Below are 27,177 nucleotides of genomic sequence, written 5' to 3'. Positions count from 1 at the left end.
CCACCCCCTATGCTCCCCCCCACCCCATCATACTTACTGAGCCTCCCGGGGACCGTCCATCTTCTCCATGGGCGCGGCCATCTTCCAAAATGGCGGGCGCATGCGCAGTGCACCCGCCGAATCTGCCAGCCGGCAGATTCATTTCAAGTGCATTTTGATCACTGCGATAAAACCTATCACAGTGATCAAAATAAAAAAATACTAAATGACCCCCCCCCCTTTGTCACCCCCATAGGTAGGGACAATAATAAAATAAAGAAAATTTTTTTTTTCTTCCACTAAGGTTGGGGTAAGAATTAGGGTTAGGGTTTCGGTATGTGCACACGTATTCTGGTCCTCTGTGGATTTTTCCGCAGCGGATTTGATAAATCCGCAGTGCTAAACCGCTGCGGATTTATCGCGGATTTACCGCGGTTTTTCTGCGCATTTCACTGCGGTTTTACAACTGCAGTTTACTATTGGAGCAGTTGTAAAACCGCTGCGGAATCCGCAGAAAGAAGTGACATGCTGCGGAATGTAAACCCCTGCGTTTCCGTGCAGTTTTTCCGCAGCATGTGTACAGCGATTTTTGTTTCCCATAGGTTTACATTGAACTGTGAACTCATGGGAAACTGCTGCGGATCCGCAGCGTTTTCCGCAGTGTGTGCACATACCTTTAGAAGTAGGCTATGTGCACACGGTGCGGATTTGGCTGCAGATCCACAGCAGATTGGCCGCTGAGGATTCGCAGCAGTGTTCCATCAGGTTTACAGTACCAAGTAAACATATGGAAAACCAAATCCGCTGTGCCCATGGTGCGGAAAATACCGCGCGGATACGCTGCGTTGTATTTTCCCCATCATGTCAATTCTTTGTGCGGATTCCGCAGCGTTTTACACCTGTTCCTCAATAGGAATCCGCAGGTGAAATCCGCACAAAAAGCACTGGAAATCCGCGGTAAATCCACAGGTAAAACGCAGTGCCTTTTACCCACGGATTTTTCAAAAATGGTGCTGAAAAATCTCACACGAATCCGCAACGTGGGCACATAGCCTTAGGGTTAGGGTTGGAATTAGGGTTGTGGTTAGGGTTGTGATTAGGGTTATGGCTACAGTTGGGATTAGGGTTAGGGGTGTGTTGGGGTTAGTGTTGGAGGTAGAATTGAGATGTTTCCACTGTTTAGGCACATCAGGGGTCTCCAAACGCAACATGGCGCCACCATTGATTCCAGCCAATCTTGTATTCAAAAAGTCAAATGGTGCTCCCTCACTTCCGAGCCCCGACGTGTGCCCGAACAGTGGTTTACCCCCACATATGGGGTACCAGCATACTCAGCACAAAATGCACAACAATTAATGGGGTCCAATTTCTCCTGTTACCCTTGTGAAAATAAAAAATGATTTTTTATTTTCACGGCTCTGCGTTGTAAACATCTGTGAAGCACTTGGGGGTTCAAAGTGCTCACCACATATCTAGATAAGTTCCTTGGGGGGTCTAGTTTCCAATATGGGGTCACTTGTGGGGGGTTTCTACTGTTTAGGCACACCAGGGGCTCTGCAAACGCAACGTGACGCCGGCAGACCATTCCATCAAAGTCTGCATTTCAAAAGTCACTACTTCCCTTCTGAGCCCCGACGTGTGCCCAAACAGTGGTTTACCCCCACACATGGGGTATCGGCGTACTCAGGAAAAACTGTACAACAACTTTTGGGGTCCAATTTCTCCTGTAACCCTTGGGAAAATAAAAAATTCTGGGCTAAAAAATTATTTTTGAGGAAAGAAAACGTATTTATTATTTTCACGGCTCTGCGTTATAAACTTCTGTGAAGCACTTGGTGGTTCAAAGTGCTCACCACACATCTAGATAAGTTCCTTTCGGGGTCTAGTTTCTAAAATAGGGTCACTTGTGGGGGGTTTCTACTGTTTAGCCACATCAGGGTCTCTGCAAACGCAACGTGACGCCCACAGAGCATTCCATCAAAGTCTGCATTTCAAAACGTCACTACTTCACTTCCAAGCCACGGCATGTGCCCAAACAGTGGTTTACCCCCACATATGGGGTATCACCGTACTCAGGAGAAACTGGACAACAACTTTTGGGGTCAAATTTCTCCTGTTACCCTTGGGAAAATTAAAAAATTCTGGGCTAAAAAATTATTTTTGAGGAAAGAAAACGTATTTATTATTTTCACGGCTCTGCGTTATAAACATCTGTGAAGCACTTTGGGGTTCAAAGTTCTCACCACACATCTAGATAAGTTCCTTTGGGGGTCTAGTCTCCAAAATGGGGTCACTTGTGGGGAGTTTCTACTGTTTAGGCACATCAGGGGCTCTACAAACGCAACGTGATGCCCGCAGAGCATTCCATCAAAGTCTGCATTTCAAAACATCACTACTTCATTTCCGAGCCCCGGCATGTGCCCAAACAGTGGTTTACCCCCATATATGGGGTATTAGCGTACTCAGGAGAAACTGGACAACAACTTTTGGGGTCAAATTTCTCCTGTTACCCTTGGAAATATAAAAAATTGCGGGCTAAAAATCATTTTTGAGAAAAGAAAATTTTTTTTTTATTTTCATGGCTCTGCGTTATAAACTTCTGTGAAGCACTTGGGGGTTCAAAGTGCTCACCACACATCTAGATTAGTTCCTTTGGGGGTCTAGTTTCCAAAATGGGTCATTTGTGGGGGATCTGCAATGTTTAGGCACACAGGGGCTCTCCAAACGCGACATGGTGTCCGCTAATGATTGGAGCTAATTTTCCATTCAAAAAGTCAAATGGCGCGCCTTCCCTTCCGAGCCCTGCCGTGTGCCCAAAGAGTGGTATACCCCCACATATGAGATATCAGCGTACTCGGGAGAAATTGACCAACAAATTTTATGATCCATTTTATCCTGGTGCCCATGTGAAAATGAAAAAATTGAGGCGAAAAGAATTTTTTTGTGAAAAAAAAGTACTTTTTCATTTTTACGGATCAATTTGTGAAGCACCTGAGGGTTTAAAGTGCTCACTAGGCATCTAGATAAGTTCCTTGGGGGGGTCCAGTTTCCAAAATGTGGTCACTTGTGGGGGAGCTCCAATGTTTAGGCACACAGGGGCTCTCCAAACGCGACATGGTGTCCGCTAACGATGGAGATAATTTTTCATTCAAAAAGTCAAATGGCGCTCCTTTCCTTCCGAGCCTTACCATGTGCCCAAACAGTGGTTTACCCCCACATGTGAGGTATCGGTGTACTCAGGAGAAATTGCCCAACAAATTTTAGGATCCATTTTATCCTGTTGCCCATGTGAAAATGAAAAAATTGAGGCTAAAAGAATTTTTTTGTGAAAAAAAAGTACTTTTTCATTCTTATGGATCAATGTGTGAAGCACCTGAGGGTTTAAAGTGCTCACTATGCATCTAGAAAGGTTCCTTGGGGCGTCTAGTTTCCAAAATGGGGTCACTTGTGGGGAAGCTCCAATTTTTAGGCACACGAGGGCTCTCCAAACGCAACATGGTGTCCGCTAAAGAGTGGAGCCAATTTTTCATTCAAAAAGTCAAATGGCGCTCCTTCCCTTCCAAGCCCTGCCGTGCGCCCAGACAGTGGTTTACCCCCATATATGAGGTATCAGCGTACTCAGGACAAATTGGACAACAACTTTCGTGGTTCAGTTTCTCCTTTTACCATTGGGAAAATTAAAAAATTGTTGCTAAAAGATAATTTTGTGACTAAAAAGTTAAATGTTCATTTTTTCTTCCATGTTGCTTCTGCTGCTGTGAAGCACCTGAAGGGTTAATAAACTTCTTGAATGTAGTTTTGTGCACCTTGAGGGGTGCAGTTTTTAGAATGGTGTCACTTTTGGGTATTTTCAGCCATATAGACCCCTCAAACTGACTTCAAATGTGAGGTGGTCCCTAAAAAAAAGTTTTGTAAATTTCGTTGTAAATCGCTGGTCAAATTTTAACCCTTATAACTTCCTAGCAAAAAAAAATTTTGTTTCCAAAATTGTGCTGATGTAAAGTAGACATGTGGGAAATGTAATTTATTAACTATTTTGTGTCACATAACTCTCTGGTTTAACAGAATAAAATTTCAAAATGTGAAAATTGTGAAATTTTCAAAATTTTCTCCAAATTTATGTTTTTATCACAAATAAACGCAGAATTTATTGACCTAAATTTACCACTAACATGAAGCCCAATATGTCACGAAAAAACAATCTCAGAACCGCTAGGATCCGTTCAAGCGTTCCTGAGTTATTACCTCATAAAGGGACACTGGTCAGAATTGCAAAAAACGGCCAGGTCATTAAGGTCAAAATAGGCTGGGTCATGAAGGGGTTAACTAGCATGATACATATCAACACATTGGTATTGTCAGTGCCAGGCATTGAAGGATTTCACCGCATAGACTAAACAGTGGTGGAGCAGTGAGAGATAATTTTGCTAGTGGTAGAGCACTGTTTGAGCTGGGGAAGGGAAACTCTCTCGTGGCTGGCGCTACTGGCCCAGGGCCCCTCATGTTACAACGGTGTGTCTGACGTTGGGTGCGCACCACCACCTCCAGAGACACTTCTCTGTACTATGAGGGACCCAGTGCCAGTGCCGTCACCCAAAAGTGGGCACACCCACCTCTACAGACAAACGGCACTCTCACGGGTGCTTGCGCCATGTGGTGACACGGCCCCGTGGGGGGAGTCAGCCCATTTAGGGAGGTGTAAACATGTCGTATGCTGGACATACAGCAGCTGCAAATTGAGAAATTGGAACAGTCAGTAAGACCAGTCCAAAAGCAAGACCTTTTTACAGGAAAGCTAGGTGTCAGCCGGGAAAGGTGGGGCAAAATAATTAGAAATCCATGAGTGGTTCATTTTAATGAAGGTTAGATCATCAACATTTTGGGTAGACAGACGAGTCCTTTTTTCAGTCAGTATTGAACCAGCAGCACTGAATACTCTTTCTGATAGCACACTAGCTGCTGGGCAAGCAAGCTCCTGCAATGCATATTCGGCCAATTCAGGCCAGGTGTCTATTTTGGATGCCCAGTAATCAAATGGGAATGACGGGTGAGGGAGAACATCGATAAGGGAAGAAAAATAGTTAGTAACCATACTGGACAAATGTTGTCTCCTGTCACTTTGAATTGATGCTGCAGTACCTGTCCTGTCTGCGGTCATTGCGAAATCACTCCACAACCTGGTCAGAAAACCCCTCTGTCCAACGCCACTTCTGATTGGTGCACCTCTAACACTTCTGCCCTGTTGCCCCCTGCAGCTCGTGTGAGAACCATCACCGGCGCTGTGTGCTGGGAATGCCTGAATAAAATGGTCTACAAGAGTTGCTTGTTTGGTTGCCAATATTTGTTCAAGATTCTCATGTGGCATGATATTTTGCAATTTTCCTTTATAGCGTGGATCCAGGAGGCAGGCCAACCAGTAATCGTCATCGGTCATCATTTTTATAATGCGGGGGTCCCTTTTTAGGATACGCAAGGCATAATCCGCCATGTGGGCCAATGTTCCAGTTGTCAATTCACTGCTTGTGCTGGGTTGAGGAGCACTTTCGGGCAAATCAACGTCACTTGTCTCCCTCAAAAACCCTGAACCTGGTCTTGCAACGCCACCAGTTTGTATTGCCCCCTGAGAAGCTTCCTCATCCAAAAAATATTCATCCCCATCATCCTCCTCGTCCTCCTCCTCTTCGCCCACCACCTAGTCCAGTAGACTTCCCTGACCAGACAATGGCTGACTGTCATGAAGGCTGACAGAGTTTCTTGCTGCAAGAACTCGGACAGAACTTCCGCGGTGTGTCTGTTGTCGCCCAAACACTTCATTGCCAACACAGCCTGCTGACGCTTGCCTCTAGCTGTTCCATAATCGGACACCTCGTGTGCAACAGTGGCAGCTGCGGATGGAGTGGTCGTGCGACTGCGGTCTGTGGACAAGCTCTCGTTTTGCTGGAGGACAAGGAGGAGGAGAAGGGGGGGGCGAACGCCTACAGCCAACTGTTTCCTAGACCGTGGGCTAGGCAGAACTGTCCCAATAGGGCTGTCCCCTGTGGACCCTGCATCCACCACATTAACCCAGTGTGCCGTGATGGACACGTAACGCCCCTGGCCATGTCTACTGGTCCATGCATCTGTTGTCAGGTGCACCTTTCTACTCACAGATTGCCTGAGTGTATGGACAATGCGGTCTTTTACTTGCTGGTGGAGGGCTGGGATGGCTTTTCTCGAAAAGAAGTGTCGACTGGGTAGCTCGTAGCGTGGTACAGCGAAGTCCATCAGGGCTTTGAAAGCTTCGCTTTCAACTAACCGGTAGGGCATAATCTCTAACGAGATTAGTCTAGCAATGTGGGCGTTCAAACCCTGTGTATGCGGATAAGAGGATGAGTACGTCCTTTTCCTAACAAGAGTCTCTTGTAGGGTGATCTGGACTGGAGAGCTGCATATGGTGGAACTAGCGGGGGTGCCGGTGGACATGGCAAACTGAGAGAGGGTTGGTGATGATGGTATTCTTTTGCAGTTGGCCTACATACAGTGTTTCCTAACACGAACCTGGTGATTCCCTGACAGCTTTGGCCTTACGACGAAACCTCCACATTTGCTGCAGGTGGTGTGGTAAACGGTGGGCTTACAGTGAGGGAAGGAATGTAGCGTTGCTGACTAGCTTCATTGTGAGAGGGTGCAACAACGTTAAGGGACGTTAGGTAGTTAGTCCAGGCTTGCAAGTGTATGGTGGTTAAATGTCTACGCATGCAACTTGTATTTAGATTTTTAACCTTCTGACCTCTGCTGAAGGTCCTTGAGCATTTCTTACAGATGACTTTGCACTGATCATTTGGATCTTGTTTAAAAAAGTGCCAGACTGCACTCTTCCTACTATCGGATACCTTTTCAGGCATTGCACACTGAGCTACTTTAACTGGATGGCCACCCTGTCCTACAACTGTTTTAGGTTTTGACACACGTTTTTGGCAAGATACGGGCCTGCCAGATGGAAGCTTATTGTGATGTTGATGCCTGCTGTGGCTCCTCCTCCTGCACTTCAGAGCTACTGCCGGCTGCACCCTGTTCCCCCAATGGCTGCCAATCGGGGTCAACAACTGGGTCATCTATGACCTCCTCTTCTATGTCCTGTGCACCTTCCTCTGTGTCACCGTGTAAGCCGGTGCTATAGCGTTCGTGACGGGGCTCCATAGTCTCATCAGGGTCAGATTCTGGATCAGTACACTGCGAGGGCAATGTTGTGATCTGAGTCAAAGGAACAGCATTATAATCTGGCTGTGGCTGTGCATCTGTGCACTCCATGTCCGATTCATCTTGTAATGGGCATGGCCTGTTAACAATTTCCCTTTCTAACCCAGGCACGGTATGTGTAAAGAGCTCCATGGAGTAACCCGTTGTGTCGCCTGATGCATCCTTCTCTGTTGTTCTGGGTGAAGAACACAAGGAAGCGACTGTTTCCTGACCGGGAACATCCACTGACGACGCGCTGATTTTAAATGTTGCGCGTTCCGAAGGGGAGGAGAAAGAGCTAGAGGCAGAGTCAGCAAGGAAAGCCAAAACTTGTTCCTGCTGCTCCGGCTTTAAAAGCGGTTTTCCTACTCCCAGAAGAGGGATCGTTCGAGGCCTTGTGTAGCCAGACGATGACGCTGGCTGAACAACTCGAGACTTAGGTGCTATATTGCTTTTCCCACGACCACCTGATGCTCCACCACCACTACCATCATTACCAGCTGGCAATGACCGCCCACGGCCACGACCTCTTCCACCAGACTTCCTCATTCTTGGAAAAATGTAGCCAAACTAACAAACGTTATATGGTACTGTAAAACCAGTTAGAAGGTGTACGCAAACTTGTTGTGAATTTAAATCTCCCTTTATAGGTGTGTGAGACTGCAGGGAAAATCAGGCCCACTGTATTACAGTACACAGCTTCAGTGGCAGACAGTGGCTGACAGATATGCCACTAACAGGACTGACGCAGATGCACACACTGGCAATAAAAATCTCCTTTTTTTATATGGGAGACTAGTGAATAAATCAGGCCCACTGAATTACAGTATAGTTTCTGTGGCAGAAAATGACTTACAGATACCACAGACAGGACTGGCACAGATGCACAGATTAGGCAATATTAATCTCCCCTTTTTTATATGGGAGACTAGTGAATAAATCAGGCCCACTGCATTACAGTATAGTTTCTGTGGCAGAAAATTACTGACAGATACCACAGACAGGACTGGCACAGATGCACAGATTAGGCAATATTAATCTCCCCTTTTTTATATGGGAGACTAGTGAATAAATCAGGCCCACTGTATTACAGTATAGTTTCTGTGGCAGAAAATGACTGACAGATAACACAGACAGGACTGGCACAGATGCACAGATTTGGCAATATTAATCTCCCCTTTTTTATATGGGAGACTAGTGAATAAATCAGGCCCACTTTATTACAGTATAGTTTCTGTGGCAGAAAATGACTGACAGATACCACAGACAGGACTGGCACAGATGCACAGATTTGCCAATATTAATCTCCCCCTTTTTTTATATGGGAGACTAGTGAATAAATCAGGCCCACTGTATTACAGTATAGTTTCTGTGGCAGAAAATGACTGACAGATACCACAGACAGGACTGGCACAGATGCACAGATTTGCCAATATTAATCTCCCCCTTTTTTTATATGGGAGACTAGTGAATAAATCAGGCCCACTGTATTACAGTATAGTTTCTGTGGCAGAAAATGACTGACAGAGATACCGCAGACAGGACTGGCGCAGATGCACTGATTGGCAATATAAATCTCCCTTTTTAGGTGTGGGACAGTGCAGAAAAATACAGGCCCCCTGTTTTACACTACACAGTTTCAGGGGCAGAAAGTGGCTTGAAGATATATAAAAAAAAGGGACTGTACTACAATTACTATCTCCCTACAATAATCTCAGAAAAGTATGGCAGGCAGCAATAAAAAGGACTGCTGCACACAAAATTGTGGACAAACAAACAAGATAGCTGTGCAGCAAGGAAGGAGCAACAGGATTTGTGCTTTGAATAAAGCAGTTGGTTTGCACAGCGGCGTACAAACAGCAATGCAGCTAACAGGGAGCCTTCTAGGGCAGCCCAATAAGCTACAGAGCTGATGAAGAAAAATCTAGCCTCCACTGTCCCTGCAAAGAAAAGGTGGTGTTGGACAGTGGAAATCGCTACAGCAAAAGCGGTTTGGGGGTTAATGTACCCTGCCTAACGATATCCCTGCTTCTGACGAAGCAGCAGCAACCTCTCCCTATGCTCAGATCAGCAGCAGTAAGATGGCGGTCGGCGTGCACCCCCCTTTATAGCCCCTGTGATGCCGCAGAAAGCAAGCCAATCACTGCCATGCCCTTCTCTAAGATGGTGGGGACCAGGACCTATGTCATCACGCTGCCCACACTTTGCGTCCACCTTCATTGGCTGAGAAATGGCGCTGAACGCGTCATATGAAAAGAGACTTTGGCGTGAAGATCGCATTATATGTGGCACAGCTTTATATGGAGCATCTATGGGGCAATAATGAACGGTATGGAGCATTATATGTGGCACAGCTTTATATGGAGCATCTATGGGGCAATAATCAACAGTATGGAACATTATATGTGGCACAGCTTTATATGGAGCATCTATGGGGCAATAATGAACAGTATGGAACATTATATGTGGCACAGCTTTATATGGAGCATCTATGGGGCAATAATGAATGGTATGGAACATTACATGTGGCACAGCTTTATATGGAGCATCTATGGGGCAATAATGAACGGTATGGAACATTAGATATGGCACAGCTTTATATGGAGCATCTATGGGGCAATAATGAACGGTATGGAACATTATACGTGGCACAGTTTTAAATGGAGCATTATTACTTTTATTGGTATCTATTTTTATTTTTGAAATTTACCGGTAGCTGCTGCATTTCCTACCCTAGGCTTATGCTCGAGTCAATACGTTTTCCCAGTTTTTTGAGGCAAAATTAGGGGGGTCGGCTTATACTCGGGTCGGCTTATACTCGAGTATATATGGTACATATTTATATTTTTCCTCACTACAGATGCAATATCTTTCTCTCAAGGGTTTATTTCACATACCCTTCTCGATTAGCTATAGGTATGTACACCCTACTCCTACCATGTCTCACTAGCACTTTATATATTGTAGTCTTCCACTATAACGTTCCTCTCCCGTACCCACTATTATCATACAGTACAATTCTGATTGGGCATTATATGCATTACGCATACGAGCGATTATGTTTGGATGGTCAGCTCTGGTCTCCAATTTTGGTTTATACTATTTTGACCATGTATATTTACCTGTATATACTTTGTTTTTCGTTTTAGTTGTTTCATTTTTCCTTTATATTATGTCTATGCACTTAATTTGTTTGTTCTCAGAACACACTGATGAAGGTCGTTTGCAGACCGAAACGTTTGTGAACATTGTGAATACTGTATGTATTAAACACTTTGTTGCATCAGACTCCCCGGAGTGTACCTAAGTATATATTGTATTCTACGGTCTGGGCACCTACTATCAGGCACCTCTACCATCAGGCTGTGCTGACCATTTACTGTACCACACTACTTTTCCCTTATGCGAAGCACGCCTCTCATTGGTCATCACTGACTTTCTCCTGTAACCCTGAAGAGACCTCTAACATTATTGCTCTATTTAAAGTCTCCAGTGACTTCCTTAAAATCCCACCCTGTGAGACCTGGGGTCGTGATCTGGAACGTGAGCTCCGACGTTGCACTAACTTAGAATTGCACGGGGCAACCCTGATGGAATACTTAAAAGTAGGGTTGAGCGAAACGGATCGGTCATTTTCATAAGTCGCCGACTTTTGGCAAAGTCGGGTTTCATGAAACACGATCCAATCCCAGCGTCGGATCGACCATGCGGTACGCGACCTTCGCGCCAAAGTCGTGTTTCATATGACGCGTTCAGCGCCATTTCTCAGCCAATGAAGGAGGACGCAGAGTGTGGGCAGCGTGATAACATAGTTCTCGGTCCCCACCATCTTAGAGAAGGGCATGGCAGTGATTGGCTTGCTTTCTGCGGCGTCACAGGGGCTATAAAGGGGCGTGCACACTGACCGCCATCTTACTGCTGCTGATCTGAGCATAGGGAGAGGTTGCTGACGCTTCGTCAGAAGCAGGGATGGCGTTAAGGTACCGTCACACTCAGCGATGCTGCAGCGATACCGACAACGATCCGGATCGCTGCAGCGTCGCTGTTTGGCCGCTGGAGAGCTGTCACACAGACAGCTCTCCAGCGACCAACGATCCCGAGGTCCCCGGTAACCAGGGTAAACATCGGGTTACTAAGCGAAGGGCCGCGCTTAGTAACATAGTAACATAGTAACATAGTTAGTAAGGCCGAAAAAAAACATTTGTCCGTCCAGTTCAGCCTATATTCCATCATAATAAATCCCCAGATCTACGTCCTTCTACAGAACCTAATAATTGTATGATACAATATTGTTCTGCTCCAGGAAGACATCCAGGCCTCTCTTGAACCCCTCGACTGAGTTCGCCATCACCACCTCCTCAGGCAAGCAATTCCAGATTCTCACTGCCCTAACAGTAAAGAATCCTCTTCTATGTTGGTGGAAAAACCTTCTCTCCTCCAGACGCAAAGAATGCCCCCTTGTGCCCGTCACTTTCCTTGGTATAAACAGATCCTCAGCGAGATATTTGTATTGTCCCCTTATATACTTATACATGGTTATTACATTGCCCCGATGTTTACCCTGGTTACCATCCTAAAAGTAAAAAAACAAACGCTACATACTTACCTACCTGTCTGTCCTCGGCGCTCTGCTTCTCTGGTCTGGCTGTGAGCGCCGGGCAGCCGGAAAGCAGAGCGGTGACGTCACCGCTCTGCTTTCCGGCCGCTGTGCTCACAGCCAGACCAGAGAAGCAGAGCGCTGAGGACAGACAGCGGTAGTAGGTAAGTATGTAGCGTTTGTTTTTTTACATTTACGCTGGTAACCAGGAAAAACATCGGGTTACTAAGCGCGGCCCTGCGCTTAGTAACCCGATGTTTACCCTTGTTACCAGCAAAGACATCGCTGAATCGGTGTCACACACGCCGATTCAGCGATGTCTGCGGGGAGTCCAGCGACGAAATAAAGTTCTGGACTTTCTTCCCCGACCAGCGACAGCACAGCAGGGGCCTGATCGCTGCTGCCTGTCACACTGGACGATATCGCTAGTGAGGACGCTGCAACGTAACGGATCGCTAGCGATATCGTCTAGTGTGACGGTACCTTTAGGCAGGGAATATAAACCCCCAAACCGCTTGTGCTGTAGCGATTTCCACTGTCCAACACCACCTTTTCCTTGCAAGGACAGTGGAGGCTAGATTTCTGTGCATCAGCTCTGTAGCTTATTAGGCTGCCTTATAAGGCTCCCTGATAGCTGCATTGCTGTTTGTACGCCGCTGTGCAAACCAACTGCTTTTTTCAAAGCACAAACCCTGTTGCTGCTTCCTTTCTGCACATCTTGTTTGTTTGTCCACACTTTTGTGTGCAGCAGTCCTTTTTATTGCTGCCTGCCATACTTTTCTGAGATTATTGTAGGGAGATAATAATTGTAGTACAGTCCCTTTTTTTTTACATACGGTATATCTTCAAGCCACTTTCTGCCCCTGAAACTGTGTAGTGTGAAACAGTGGGCCTGTATTTTTCTGCACTGTCCCACACCTAAAAAGGGAGATTTATATTGCCAATCAGTGCATCTGTGCCAGTCCAGTCTGTGGTATCTGTCTGTCAGTCATTTTCTGACACAGAAACAATACTGTAAAACAGTGGGCCAGATTTATTCACTAGTCTTCCATATAAAAACAAAAAGAACGGGAGATTAATATTGGCAAATCTGTGCATCTCTGCCAGTCCAGTCTGTGGTATATGTCTGTCATTTTCTGCCACAGAAACAATACTGTAAAACAGTGGGCCAGATTTATTCACTAGTCTTCCATATAAAAACAAAAAAGAAGGGGAGATTAATATTGACAAATCTGTGCATCTCTGCCAGTCCAGTCTGTGGTATCTGTCATGATCCCAATGGCAGGGGATCACAAAAGGACAAGCACAAAAACAAAACAAGCTCTAGGGTGATGGAACCTGAGCTGACCGCGATCCTGAACCTAAACACACAACTAGCAGTAGCCGGGGAACGTGCCTACGATGATTCCTAGACGTCTCGCGCCAGCCGAAGGATTAACTTCCCCTATTAGAAGAAACACAGACCTCACTTGCCTCCAGAGAAACACCCCACAGAAATAGCAGCCCCCCACATGTAATAACGGTGAAATGAGAGGAAAGCACATATGTAGTTATGAAAATAGAATCAGCAAAAATGAGGCCCGCTAAAGCTAGATAGCAGAGGATACAAAAGTGAACTGCGCGGTCAGCGAAAAACCCTTCAAAAAACCATCCTGAAATTACTTGAACTCATGTGCCAACTCATGGAACATGAGGAGTAATTTCAGCCCACTAGAGCAACCAGCAGCAAGGAATCACATATCAGCAAGCTGGACTAAGACAAAAATAAAGCAAAACGTGGAACAGGAAAATCAAAACTTAGCTTGTCCTGAAGATAACAGACGCAGGGAGCAGAGGTAAAAAGACACGCTGATTACATTGATAGCCGGCGAGGAAATGACAAAAAGGCCAGGTTAAATAGGAAACTCCCATAACCTGATGGAACAGGTGGACACCAGAGACCGCAGAGAACACAAGTCACCCAGTACCATCAGTAACCACCAGAGGGAGCCCAAAAACAGAACTCACAACAGTACCCCCCCTTGAGGAGGGGTCACCGAACCCTCACGAGAACCACCAGGGCGACCAGGATGAGCCCTATGAAAAGCACGGACCAAATCGGCAGCATGAACATCAGAGGCAATCACCCAAGAATTATCCTCCTGACCATAACCCTTCCACTTGACCAAATACTGGAGTTTCCGTCTGGAAACACGAGAATCCAAGATCTTCTCCACAACATACTCCAATTCACCCTCCACCAGCACCGGAGCAGGAGGCTCAAGCGAAGGAACAACAGGTACCTCATACTTCCGCAACAACGACCGATGGAACACATTATGAATAGCAAACGATGCCGGGAGATCCAAACGAAACGACACAGGGTTAAGAATTTCCAAGATCCTATAGGGACCGATAAACCGAGGTTTGAACTTAGGAGAAGAGACCTTCATAGGAACAAAACGAGAAGACAACCACACCAAGTCCCCAACAAGAAGTCGAGGACCCACGCGGCGACGGCGATTAGCAAACTGCTGAGCCCTCTCCTGGGACAACTTCAAATTGTCCACCACATGACTCCAAATCCGATGCAACCTATCCACCACCATGTCCACTCCAGGACAATCAGAAGGCTCCACCTGACCAGAGGAAAAACGAGGATGAAACCCCGAATTACAAAAGAAAGGAGAAACCAAGGTAGCAGAACTAGCCCGATTATTAAGGGCAAACTCGGCAAACGGCAAAAAGGAAACCCAGTCATCTTGATCAGCAGAATCAAAACACCTTAAATAAGTTTCTAAAGTCTGATTAGTTCGTTCCGTCTGGCCATTCGTCTGGGGATGGAATGCAGACGAAAAGGACAAATCAATGCCCATCTTAGCACAGAACGTCCGCCAAAATCTAGACACAAACTGGGATCCCCTGTCAGAAACGATGTTCTCCGGAATGCCATGCAAACGGACCACGTTTTGAAAAAACAGAGGGACCAACTCAGAGGAGGAAGGTAACTTAGGCAAGGGTACCAGATGAACCATCTTAGAAAAGCGGTCACACACAACCCATATGACGGACATTTTTTGAGAGACAGGGAGATCCGAAATAAAGTCCATGGAAATGTGCGTCCAAGGCCTCTTTGGGATAGGCAAAGGTGACAACAATCCACTGGCCCGAGAACAGCAAGGCTTAGCCCGAGCGCAAACTCCACAAGACTGCACGAAAGAACGCACATCCCTCGACAAGGAAGGCCACCAAAAAGACCTGGCCACCAAGTCTCTAGTACCAAATATTCCAGGATGACCTGCCAACACAGAAGAATGGACCTCGGAGATGACTCTACTGGTCCAATTATCCGGAACAAACAGTCTTTCCGGCGGACAACGATCAGGTTTATCTGCCTGAAACTCCTGCAAAGCACGTCGCAAGTCTGGGGAGACAGCCGACAAAATCACCCCATCCCTAAGGATACCAGTGGGCTCAGAATTTCCAGGGGAGTCAGGCACAAAACTCCTAGAAAGAGCATCCGCCTTCACATTCTTTGAACCTGGCAGGTATGAAACCACAAAATTGAAACGGGAGAAAAACAGTGACCAACGAGCCTGTCTAGGATTCAGACGCTTGGCAGACTCAAGGTACATCAAATTTTTGTGATCAGTCAAGACCAGCACACGATGTCTAGCACCCTCAAGCCAATGACGCCACTCCTCAAATGCCCACTTCATGGCCAAAAGCTCCCGATTACCAACATCATAATTCCGTTCAGCGGGCGAAAATTTTCTAGAAAAGAACGCACATGGCTTCATCACTGAGCCATCGGAGCTTCTCTGTGACAAAACCGCCCCCGCTCCGATCTCGGAAGCATCAACCTCAACCTGAAAAGGAAGCGACGTATCTGGCTGACGCAAAACAGGAGCAGAAGAAAACCGGCGCTTAAGTTCCTGAAAGGCCTCCACAGCCGCAGGAGACCAATCAGTAACATCAGCACCCTTCTTAGTCAAATCCGTCAAAGGCTTAACAACACTAGAAAAATTAGTTATGAAGCGACGATAAAAATTAGCAAAGCCCAAGAACTTCTGTAGACTCTTAACAGATGTAGGCTGCGTCCAGTCACAAATAGCCTGAATCTTGACGGGATCCATCTCAATAGTAGAAGGGGAAAAAATATACCCCAAAAAGGAAATCTTCTGGACTCCAAAGAGACATTTAGAACCCTTTACAACCAAAGAATTGGCCCGCAGGACCTGAAACACCTTCCTGATCTGCTGAACATGAGACTCCCAGTCATCAGAAAAAACCAAAACATCATCCAAATACACGATAATAAATTTATCCAGATATTCATGGAAAATATCGTGCATAAAAGACTGGAAGACAGAAGGAGCATTAGAAAGTCCAAAAGGCATCACCAAATACTCGAAATGGCCCTCAGGCGTATTAAATGCGGTTTTCCACTCATCACCCTGCCTTATCCGCACAAGATTATACGCACCCCGAAGATCAATCTTAGTGAACCATTTCGCCCCCTTAATGCGAGCGAACAAATCAGTCAACAATGGCAAAGGATACTGATATTTGACTGTAATCTTATTCAAAAGACGATAATCTATGCAAGGCCTCAAGGAACCATCTTTTTTGGCCACGAAAAAAAAAACCTGCTCCCAAAGGGGACGAAGATGGACGGATATGTCCCTTTTCCAAGGACTCCTTAACATAATTCCGCATAGCAGTATGCTCTGGCACTGACAGATTAAACAAACGACCTTTAGGGAATTTACTGCCAGGAATCAAATCTATAGCACAATCGCAATCCCTGTGAGGAGGAAGCGAACTGAGCTTAGGCTCCTCAAAAACCTCCCGATAATCAGACAAAAATACCGGAACCTCAGAAGGAGTAGATGAAGCGATAGAAATCGGAGATGCATCATCATGAACCCCCTGACATCCCCAGCTTAACACAGACATTGTTTTCCAGTCCAGGACTGGGTTATGAGTTTGTAACCATGGCAGACCAAGCACTAAGACATCATGTAAATTATACAGTACCAGGAAGCGAATCACCTCCTGATGAACGGGAGTCATACGCATGGTCACTTGTGTCCAGTACTGAGGTTTATTCATAGCCAAAGGTGTAGAGTCAATTCCTTTCAAAGGAATAGGAACTTCCAGAGGTTCCAGACTAAACCCACAGCGATTGGCAAATGACCAATCCATAAGACTCAGGGCAGCGCCTGAATCCACATAGGCATCGACGGAAATGGATGATAATGAACAAATCAGAGTCACAGACAGAATGAACTTAGACTGTAAAGTACCAATGGCAACAGACTTATCAACCTTTTTTGTGCGTTTAGAGCATGCTGATATAACATGAGCTGAATCACCACAATAAAAACACAATCCATTTTTCCGCCTATAATTTTGCCGTTCACTTCTGGACTGAATTCTATCACATTGCATTATCTCAGGTGCCTGTTCAGAAGACACCGCCAAATGGTGCACAGGTTTGCGCTCCCGTAAACGCCGATCAATCTGAATAGCCATAGTCATGGACTCATTCAGACCTGTAGGCGCCGGGAACCCCACCATAACATCTTTAATGGCCTCAGAAAGGCCATCTCTAAATTTTGCAGCCAGAGCGCACTCATTCCACTGAGTAAGCACCGACCATTTCCGAAATTTCTGACAATATATTTCTGCTTCATCTTGCCCCTGAGAGAGAGCCAATAAAGCTTTTTCAGCCTGAATCTCTAGGTTAGGTTCCTCATAGAGCAAACCCAATGCCAGAAAAAACGCATCCACATTGAGCAACGCAGGATCCCCTGGTGCCAATGCAAATGCCCAATTCTGAGGGTCACCCCGCAGGAAAGATATAACAATCTTGACCTGCTGAGCAGGGTCTCCAGAGGAGCGAGATTTCAAAGAAAGAAACAACTTGCAATTGTTCCTAAAATTCAGAAAACTAGATCTATCTCCAGAAAAAAACTCTGGGATAGGAATTCTAGGTTCAGACATAGGCGTATGTACAACAAAATCTTGTATATTTTGAACCTTAGCAGCAAGATTATTCAGGCTGGAAGCCAAACTCTGGACGTCCATGATAAACAGCTGAGGTCAGAGCCATTCAAGGATTAAGAGGAGGAAAAAACAGCCAAGCTGCAATTAAGGCTAGGCAGCAAACACTGAGGAGGGGAAAACAAAAAAAAAACAAAAAAACTTCCTCAGACTACTTTTCCTCCTACTTCAGCCAAAACGATGACCAATTTTTTATGGCCGGCTATACTGTCATGATCCCAATGGCAGGGGATCACAAAAGGACAAGCACAAAAACAAAACAAGCTCTAGGGTGATGGAACCTGAGCTGACCGCGATCCTGAACCTAAACACACAACTAGCAGTAGCCGGGGAACGTGCCTACGATGATTCCTAGACGTCTCGCGCCAGCCGAAGGATTAACTTCCCCTATTAGAAGAAACACAGACCTCACTTGCCTCCAGAGAAACACCCCACAGAAATAGCAGCCCCCCACATGTAATAACGGTGAAATGAGAGGAAAGCACATACGTAGTTATGAAAATAGAATCAGCAAAAATGAGGCCCGCTAAAGCTAGATAGCAGAGGATACAAAAGTGAACTGCGCGGTCAGCGAAAAACCCTTCAAAAAACCATCCTGAAATTACTTGAACTCATGTGCCAACTCATGGAACATGAGGAGTAATTTCAGCCCACTAGAGCAACCAGCAGCAAGGAATCACATATCAGCAAGCTGGACTAAGACAAAAATAAAGCAAAACGTGGAACAGGAAAATCAAAACTTAGCTTGTCCTGAAGATAACAGACGCAGGGAGCAGAGGTAAAAAGACACGCTGATTACATTGATAGCCGGCGAGGAAATGACAAAAAGGCCAGGTTAAATAGGAAACTCCCATAACCTGATGGAACAGGTGGACACCAGAGACCGCAGAGAACACAAGTCACCCAGTACCATCAGTAACCACCAGAGGGAGCCCAAAAACAGAACTCACAACAGGTATCTGTCTGTCATTTTCTGCCACAGAAACAATACTGTTAAACAGTGGGCCAGATTTATTCACTACTCTTCCATATAAAAAAAAAAAGAAGGGGAGATTAATATTGGAAAATCTGTGCATCTCTGCCAGTCCAGTCTGTGGTATCTGTCTGTCATTTTCTGCCACATAAACTATACTGTAAAACAGTGGGCCAGATATATTCACTAGTTTTCCATAACAAAAAAAAAGAAGGGGAGATTTTTATTTCCAGTGTGTGCATCTGCGTCAGTCCTGTTAGTGGCATATCTGTCAGCCACTGTCTGCCACTGAAACTGTGTACTGTAATACAGTGGGCCCGATTTTTCCTGCAGTCTCACACACCTATAAAGGGAGATTTAAATTCACAACAATTTTGCGTCCACCTTGTAACTGGTTTTACAGTACCAAATACAGTTTGTTAGTTTGGTTACATATTTCCAAGAATGAGGAAGTCTGGTGGAAGAGGTCGTGGCCGTGGGCGGTCATTGCCAGCTGGTAATGATGGTAGTGGTGGTGGAGCATCAGGTGGTCGTGGGAAAAGCAATATAGCACCTAAGTCTCGAGTTGTTCAGCCACCGTCATCGTCTGGCTACACAAGGCCTCGAACGCTCCCTTTTCTGGGAGTAGGAAAACCGCTTTTAAAGCCGGAGCAGCAGGAACAAGTTTTGGCTTTCCTTGCTGACTCTGCCTCTAGCTCTTTTGCTTCCTCTTCAGAAAGTGCAAAATGTAAAAGCAGCGCGTCATCAGTGGATGTTCCCGGTCAGGGACAAGTCGCTTCCTTGCGTTCTTCACCCAGAACAACAGAGAAGGATGCGTCAGGCGACGCAATGGGTTACTCCATGGAGCTCTTTACACATACCGTTCCTAGGATAGAAAGGGAAATTGTTAACAGGCCAGGCACATTACAAGATGAATTGGACATGGAGTGCACAGATGCACAGCTACAGCCAGATTATTATGCTGTTCCTTTGACTCAGATCACAACATTTCCCGTCGCAGTATACTGAGCCAGAATCTGACCCAGATGAGACTATGGAGCCCCGTCACAAACGCCATAGCACCGGCTTCCACGGTGACACAGAGGAAGGTGCACAGGACATAGAAGAGGAGGTCATAGATGACCCAGTTGTTGACCCCGATTGGCAGCCATTGGGGGAACAGGGAGCAGCCGGCAGTAGCTCTGAAGCGGAGGAGGAGCCGCAGCAGGCATCAACATCGCAACAGGTTCCATCTGGCAGGCCCGTATCTGGCCAAAAACGTGTGGCAAAACCAAACCAGTTGTGAGACAGCGTGGCCATCCAGTTAAAGTAGCTCAGTGTGCAATGCCTGAAAAGGTATCTGATAGTAGGAAGAGTGTAGTCTGGCATTTTTTTAACCAAGATCCAAATGATCAGTGCAAAGTCATCTGTAAGAAATGCTCAAGGACCTTCAGCAGAGGTCAGAATGTTAAAAATCTAAATACAAGTTGCATGCGTAGACATTTAACCACTATGCACTTGCAAGCCTGGACTAATTACCAAACGTCCCTTAACGTTGTTGCACCCTCTCACAACGAAGCTAGTCAGCAATGCAACATCCCTTCCCTCACTGTAAGCCCACCGTTTACCACACCACCTGCAGCAAATGTGGAGATTTCGTCGCAAGGCCAAATCAGTCAGGGAATCACCAGGTTCTTGGTAGGAAACACTGTATGTAGGCCAACAGCAAGAATACCATCACCAACCCTCTCTCAGTCTGCCATGTCCACCATCACCCCCGCTAGTTCCACCATATGCAGCACTCCAGTCCAGCTCACCCTACAAGAGACTCTCGTTAGGAAAAGGAAGTACTCATCCTATAATACACGGGGTTTGAACGCCCACATTGCTAGACTAATCTCGTTAGAGATGATGCCCTACCGGTTAGTTGAAAGCAAAGCTTTCAAAGCCCTGATGGACTACGCTGTACCACGCTACAAGCTACCCAGTCGACACTTCTTTTCGAGAAAAGCCATCCCAGCCCTCCACCAGCATGTAAAAGACCGCATTGTCCATGCACTCAGGCAATCTGTGAGTAGAAAGGTGCACCTGACAACAGATGCATGGACCAGTAGGCATGGCCAGGGGCGTTACGTGTCCATCATGGCACACTGGTTTAATGTGGTGGATGCAGGGTCCACAGGGGACAGCAATATTGGGACAGTTCTGCCTAGCCCACGATCTAGGAAACAGTTGGCTGTAGGCATTCGCCCCCCTCCTCCTCTTCGTCCTCCAGCAGAAGCGAGAGCTCGTCCACAGACCGCAGTCGCACGACCTCTCCATCCGCAGCTGCCACTGTTGCACACGAGGTGTTCCATTATGGAACAGCTAGTGGCAAGCGTCAGCAGGCTGTATTGGCAATGAAGTGTTTGGGCGACAACAGACAAACCGCGGAAGTTCTGTCCGAGTTCTTTCAGCAAGAAACTCAGTCATGGCTGGGCAGTGTACATCTTGAGGCAGGCAAGGTAGTGAGTGATAACGGAAGGAATTTTATGGCTGCCATAGCCCTTTCCCAACTGAAACACATTCCTTGCCTGGCTCACACCTTAAACCTGGTGGTGCAGTGCTTCCTGAAAAGTTATCCGGGTTTACTCAACCTGCTCCTGAAGGTGCGCAGACTTTGCTCGCACATCCGCCGTTCGCCCGTACACTCCAGCCATATGCAGAACCATCAGCGATCTTTGAACCTTCCCCAGCATCGCCTAATCATCGATGTTGCAACAAGGTGGTACTCCACACTGCACATGCTTCAGAGACTGTGTGAACAGAGGCATGCTGTTATGTATTTTTGGGAGGATACACATACACGGGCAGGCAGTTCGATGGCAGACATGGAGTTGTCAGGTGTGCAGTGGTCGAAGCTACAAGACCTCTGTCTAGTCCTTCAGTGTTTTGAGGAATGCACATGGCTGGTTAGTGCAGACAATGCCATAATAAGCATGAGCATCCCCCTAATGCGTCTGCTGATGCAAAGTTTGACGCACATAAAGGAGCAGGCGTCTGCAGCCGAGGATGAGGGAAGCCATGGTGACAGTCAGCCATTGTCTGGTCAGGGAAGTCTACTGAACGATGTGGCGGGCGAAGAGGAGGAGGACGAGGAGGATGATGGGGATGAGAATTTTTTGGATGAGGAAGCTTCTCAAAGGGCAATAGAAACTGGTGGCGTTGCAAGGCCAGGTTCAGGGTTTTTGAGGGAGACAAGTGACGTTGATTTGCCCGAAAGTGCTCCTCAACCCAGCACAAGCAGTGAATTGACAACTGGAACATTGGCCCACATGGTGGATTATGCCTTGCGTATCCTAAAAAGGGACCCCCGCATTATAAAAATGATGACCGATGACGATTACTGGTTGGCCTGCCTCCTGGATCCACGCTATAAGGGGAAACTGCAAAATATCATGCCACATGAGAACCTTGAACAAGTATTAGCAACCAAACAAGCAACTCTGGTTGACCGTTTGATTCAGGCATTCCCAGCACACAGCGCCGGTGATGGTTCTCACATGAGCTGCAGGAGGCAACAGGGCAGAGGTGTTAGAGGTGCACCGATCAGAAGTGGCGTTGGACATAGGGGTTTTCTGACCAGGTTGTGGAGTGATTTTGCAATGACCGCAGACAGGACAGGAACTGCAGCATCAATTCAAAGTGACAGGAGACAACATTTGTCCAGTATGGTTACTAACTATTTTTCCTCCCTTATCGATGTTCTCCCTCACCCGTCATTCCCATTTGATTACTGGGCATCCAAAATAGACACCTGGCCTGAATTGTCCGAATATGCATGGCAGGAGCTCGCTTGCCCAGCAGCTAGTGTGCTATCAGAAAGAGTATTCAGTGCTGCTGGTTCAATACTGACCAAAAAAAGGACTCGTCTGGCTACCCAAAATGTTGATGATCTAACCTTCATTAAAATGAACCAATTAATGGATTTCTAATTATTTTGCCCCACCTTTCCCGGCTGACACCTAGCTTTCCTTTAAAAAGGTCTTGCTTTTGGACTGGTCTTACTGAGTGTTCCAATTTCTCCATTTGCAGCTGCTGTATGTCCAGCATACGACATGTTTACACCTCCCTAAATGAGAGTGCCGTTTATCTGAAGAGGTGCGTGTGCCCACTTTTGGTCGACGGCACTGGCACCGGGTCCCTCATAGTACAATGAAGTGTCTCTGGCAGTGGTGGCGCGCACCCAACGTCAGACACACCGTTGTAACATGAGGGGCCTTGGGCCAGTACTGCCGGGCACGAGAGAGCGCCCCCCACCCCCCAGCTCAAACAGTGCTCTACCACTTGAAAATTATCTGTCACTGCTCCACCGCTGTTTAGTCTATGCGGTGAAATCCTTCAATGCCTGGCACTGACAATACCAATTTGTTGACATGTGTTATGGACCTGGTGGTTAGGAGCACCCGGAACGACCTGATGGTTAAACTAACACAGGACAAGCTCTGGGAAGCGGGAGCTCTGCTGAACACAACCTCTAATCCTATCACACACACTAGAAATAGCCGTGGAGCGTACCTAACTCTGCCTAGACGCCTCTTCACAGCCTAAGAGCTAACTGGCCCTAGAGATAGAAAATAAAGCCTACCTTGCCTCAGAGAAATTCCCCAAAGGAAAAGGCAGCCCCCCACATATATTGACTGTGAGTTAAGATGAAAGTCACAAATATAGAAATGAAACAGGATTCAGCAAAGGAGGCCAGACTAACTAAACAGACTGAGGATAGGAAAGGTATCTTTGCGGTCAGCACAAAAAACTACAAAAAGACCACGCAGAGTGTGCAAAAAGACCTCCGCACAGACTCACAGTGCGGAGGTGCCACTCTGCATCCCAGAGCTTCCAGCTAGCAAGGCAAAATCATGATAGCAAGCTGGACAAGAAAACAATGAACAAATAATAAACTAGCAGGGACTTAGCTTCTGCTGGAGTAGACAGGTCACCAGAAAGATCCAAGAGCGAACTGAACCAGTACAAGAACATTGACAGCTGGCATGGAGTAACGATCTGAGTGGAGTTAAATAGAGCAGCCAGCCAAAGAATAAACTAAGTCACCTGTGGAAGGAACCTCAGAAGCAGCAGCTCCACTCACAGCCACCAGAGGGAGTCCATGGACAGAACTCGCCGAAGTACCATTCATGACCACAGGAGGGAGTTCAATAACAGAATTCACAACAGTACCCCCCCCCCCCTTGAGGAGGGGTCACCGAACCCTCACCAGAGCCCCCAGGCCAATTAGGATGAGCCAAATGAAAGGCACGAACTAGATCGGCAGCATGAACATCAGAGGCAAAAACCCAGGAATTATCTTCCTGACCATAACCCTTCCACTTGACCAGGTACTGGAGTTTCCGTCTCGAAATACGAGAATCCAAAATCTTCTCCACCACATACTCCAACTCCCCCTCGACCAACACCGGGGCAGGAGGATCAACGGAGGGAACCAGAATTACAGAAAAAAGGCGAAACCAAAGTAGCCGAGCTGGCCCGATTATTAAGGGCGAACTCAGCCAAAGGCAAGAAGGACACCCAATCATCCTGATCAGCAGAAACAAAGCATCTCAGATATGTTTCCAAAGTCTGATTAGTTCGTTCGGTTTGGCCATTTGTCTGAGGATGGAAAGCCGAAGAAAAAGACAAATCAATGCCCATCTTAGCACAAAAGGACCGCCAAAACCTCGAAACAAACTGGGAACCTCTGTCTGAGACGATGTTCTCCGGAATGCCATGCAAACGAACCACATGCTGGAAAAACAATGGCACCAAATCAGAGGAGGAAGGCAATTTAGACAAGGGTACCAAATGGACCATCTTAGAGAAGCGATCACAAACCACCCAAGTGACCGACATCCTTTGAGAGACAGGGAGATCTGAAATAAAATCCATGGAAATATGCGTCCAGGGCCTCTTCGGGACCGGCAAGGGCAAAAGCAACCCACTGGCACGAGAACAGCAGGGCTTAGCCCGAGCACAAGTCCCACAGGACTGCACAAAAGAACGCACATCCCATGACAAAGAAGGCCACCAAAAGGATCTAGCCACCAAATCTCTGGTACCAAAGATTCCAGGATGACCAGCCAACACCGAACAATGAACCTCAGAGATAACTCTACTAGTCCATCTATCAGGGACAAACAGTTTCTCCGCTGGACAACGGTCAGGTCTATCAGCCTGAAACTTCTGCAGCACTCGCCGCAAATCAGGGGAGATGGCAGACAAAATTACGCCCTCTTTGAGAATACCCGCCGGCTCAGGAACACCCGGAGAGTCAGGCACAAAACTCCTTGACAGGGCATCAGCCTTCACATTCTTAGAGCCCGGAAGGAACGAAACCACAAAATCAAAATGGGAGAAAAACAGCGACCATCGAGCCTGTCTAGGATTCAACCGTTTGGCAGACTCGAGATAAGTCAAATTCTTGTGATCTGTCAAAACCACCACGCGATGCTTGGCTCCTTCAATCCAATGTCGCCACTCCTCGAATGCCCACTTCATGGCCAACAACTCTCGATTGCCAACATCATAATTGCGCTCAGCAGGCGAGAACTTTCTAGAAAAGAAGGCACATGGTTTCATCACCGAGCCATCAGAACTTCTTTGTGACAAAACAGCCCCTGCTCCAATCTCAGAAGCATCAACCTCGACCTGAAACGGGAGCGAAACATCTGGCTGGCACAACACAGGGGCAGAAGAAAAACGATGCTTCAACTCCTGAAAAGCCTCTACAGCCGCAGAGGACCAATTGACCACATCAGCACCTTTCTTGGTCAAATCAGTCAACGGTTTAGCAACACTAGAAAAATTAGCGATGAAGCGACGGTAAAAATTAGCAAAGCCCAGGAACTTCTGCAGGCTCTTCACAGATGTCGGCTGAGTCCAATCATGAATGGCCTGAACTTTAACAGGGTCCATCTCGATAGTAGAAGGGGAAAAAATGAAACCCAAAAATGAAACCTTCTGAACTCCAAAGAGACACTTTGACCCCTTCACAAACAAGGAATTCGCACGAAGGGCCTGAAACACCATTCTGACCTGCTTTACATGAGACTCCCAATCATCCGAAAAGACCAAAATATCATCCAAATATACAATCATGAATCTATCCAGGTACTCTCGGAAGATGTCATGCATAAAGGACTGAAACACAGATGGAGCATTAGAAAGCCCGAATGGCATAACCAGGTACTCAAAATGGCCCTCGGGCGTATTAAATGCTGTTTTCCATTCATCGCCCTGTTTAATACGCACAAGATTATACGCCCCTCGAAGATCTATCTTGGTGAACCAACTAGCCCCCTTAATCCGAGCAAACAAATCAGATAGCAGCGGCAAAGGGTACTGAAATTTGACTGTGATCTTATTAAGAAGGCGGTAATCAATACAAGGTCTCAAAGATCCATCCCTCTTGGCCACAAAAAAGAACCCTGCTCCCAATGGTGATGACGACGGGCGAATATGACCTTTCTCCAAGGATTCCTTTATATAACTCCGCATAGCGGCGTGCTCTGGCACAGATAAATTGAACAGTCGGCCCTTAGGAAACTTACTACCAGGAATCAAATTAATAGCACAATCGCAATCCCTATGAGGAGGTAGGGCACTGGATTTGGGCTCATCAAATACATCCCGGTAATCCGACAAAAATTCAGGGACTTCAGAAGGAGTGGAAGGCAAAATTGAAAGCAATGGAACATCACCATGTACCCCTTGACAACCCCAGCTGGACACAGGCATAGATTTCCAATCCAATACTGGATTATGGACCTGTAGCCATGGCAACCCCAAAACGACCACATCATGCAGATTATGCAACACCAAAAAGCGAATATCCTCCTGATGTGCAGGAGCCATGCACATGGTCAATTGAGTCCAGTACTGAGGCTTATTCTTGGCCAAAGGCGTAGCATCAATTCCTCTCTTCTCTGCCTGGTCCACTGAATTTGGTTCATCATAAAGCAATCCAAGCGCCAGAAAAAACGCATCTACATCACGCAATGCAGGATCTCCTGGCGCAAGGGAAAATGCCCAGTCTTGAGGGTCACCACGCAACAAAGAAATAATGATCTTTACTTGTTGAACGGGGTCACCAGAGGAGCGGGGTTTCAAAGCAAGAAACAGTTTACAATTATTTTTGAAATTCAGGAACTTAGATCTATCCCCAGAAAACAAATCAGGAATTGGAATTCTAGGCTCTAACATCGGATTCTGAACCACAAAATCTTGAATGTTTTGTACCCTTGCAGTGAGATGATCCACACAAGAGGACAGACCTTGAATGTCCATATCTACACCTGTGTCCTGAACCACCCAGAGGTTAAGGGGAAAAGAAAGACAAAACACACTGCAG

Source organism: Ranitomeya imitator, chromosome 7, assembly GCF_032444005.1.
Source record: "Ranitomeya imitator isolate aRanImi1 chromosome 7, aRanImi1.pri, whole genome shotgun sequence".
Classification (NCBI taxonomy): Eukaryota; Metazoa; Chordata; class Amphibia; order Anura; family Dendrobatidae; genus Ranitomeya; species Ranitomeya imitator.
The sequence above is the reverse complement of the archived record's forward strand: the minus strand, read 5'-3'. Positions refer to the sequence as shown.